Source organism: Hyaena hyaena, unplaced genomic scaffold, assembly GCF_003009895.1.
Source record: "Hyaena hyaena isolate Hyena2069 unplaced genomic scaffold, ASM300989v1 scaffold_71, whole genome shotgun sequence".
Taxonomy (NCBI): Eukaryota; Metazoa; Chordata; class Mammalia; order Carnivora; family Hyaenidae; genus Hyaena; species Hyaena hyaena.
In genome coordinates this window covers 2,471,251-2,473,230 of record NW_024080704.1, presented here as the reverse complement: position 1 = coordinate 2,473,230, position 1,980 = coordinate 2,471,251, and positions in this window count along the sequence as shown.

Below are 1,980 nucleotides of genomic sequence, written 5' to 3'. Positions count from 1 at the left end.
AAGCATATTCTGGCAGTAGGGATATTGAACACTTTAGTTCTTCCATTTGACTGGAGTAGTAGGTGCTTGAAATTAAGTAGCTGCAAGTAAAGTTTGAAAGGTAGGCTGCAGCCAGATCACAGAAGGCCCTGAACACCAATCTGGGAGATTTATTCATTGACCAGTTACTTGTTTTAATGGTTTTAAAGATTTGGAGCTGAAGGTGAAGGGCAGAAATAAACTTTATCTCTGAGCAGGTTAATTAACTGGATGAGGTTTCATTGCTAACAGGTGAAAAGCAATCAATATTTTTCATTTCATGCCAGAAAGTTCTCAGTTCCTTAATAGATTTATTCTTTTAAATGAGGTTGTTTTTCAGATATATTTCATTACATACAGAGATACTGGGGTCATATGAATTAAAAGACTAAAAGAGTGAGAGGCTCCAAGGAATAGTCTTCTGGAACAAATGTTAGGAGGTGAAGATTTCAGAACAGACTATTATGGAGGCCATTGCACTTACTTCTCCAACCAGGGGAGCCCTAAAGTGAGCCCATGCTAACTGCTAGTGTTTCTTCTTTATCTAGACAGAGAGTACCCAGGCTAGAAGACATTTTTACAGGGCCTAGGGAGGAAAAAAAAGAGGTCCGGGAAGATTAGGTGGCTCTGTGTCCAAGATCCTGCAGCAAATAAGTGTCAGACAAGGGCTCAGACTTCTACATCTTCTCATTGTCAGTACAGTTTGCTTTCCACTATATCACAGTTGGCTCTCTTCAAACTTATAGCTCCTCAAGAATATCTGCAGAATTACTGTTACACAAACTATTAGTAGCTACCATGTACTGAACCACATGGTTTTCTTTGTATGTACTTAGAAATGCCTATGCATTTATTAAAAATAGAAATCCTTTAAGTGCCACCCAAGTCTACTGAGTAAGAATTTCTTGGGGAGAACCTGGGAATGTACATCTTAACAAGTGCCTTACCCAAGTGATTTTTTTTATTTTCAAAACTCCTTAGGTAGTAGGTATTTTCCACATTTTTGGGGGTCAGAAAACTGAGGTTCAGAGACACTAAGTCTAAGATTATACAGTTGGTGAACACCAAAGCTGAGATTCTAATACCAGAGCTGATAGGCCTCTCTCAACCTCAAGTCTATGCTCTTCTTATGATGCAACAGTGTCTTTTAAATTAAATTTCCTGGTGCCAATAGAATCCCCACACACCTATTATCTGTCTGCCATACTGTGTCCCATGTCATATGATAACTCAAAGCTCAGGCTAAGGAAGCTTCTAAAAGGATTCCCAATGATCCCCATTTCCTGGTAGTCCAGCTCTTATGGAATCCCCTCCTTTTGAGTGTGGACTGAACCTAGTGACTTGCTTCTAGTAAATAGAATGCAGCAAAAGTGATGGCATATCACTTCAGAGATCAGGTTACAAAAGACTGATTTCCATATTGCTCTCACTCTCTCTCTGGCTCCCCTCACTTGCTCATTCTGGTAGATACCAGCTGCCATGTTGTGAGCTACACTATTGAGAGGCCTATGTGGCAGGGAACTGAAGATAGCTTCAACTATGTAGCCATCCAACAGCCAGCAAGAAACCAAGGCTCTTAGTCCAACAGCTCATGAAGAACCGAATCTTGCCAACAATGATATGAGTGAGCTTGGAAATGAATCCTTCCCCAGTTAAGGCTTGAAATGCCTGTAGCCCCGGCCAACATTTTGATTGTAGCCTCATGAAAGAAGCTGAGCCAGAGGACCCAGCTAAGCTGCACCCAAATTCCTGACCTACAGAAACTTTGAGATAAATGTAGTTGTTTTAAGCCCTCTGTACACTGCCAAAGCCCTCACCCCAACACACATACACAGAGACATCTACCTCTCAACCAGAGTCCATTTACCTGTGTATAAGGAAATACATGAGTATCTGAGTAGATATCCATCTGCAAACCTTGGGACAGATAAAGTTTTGGGAATCTCTCACTGAACCTGGGAC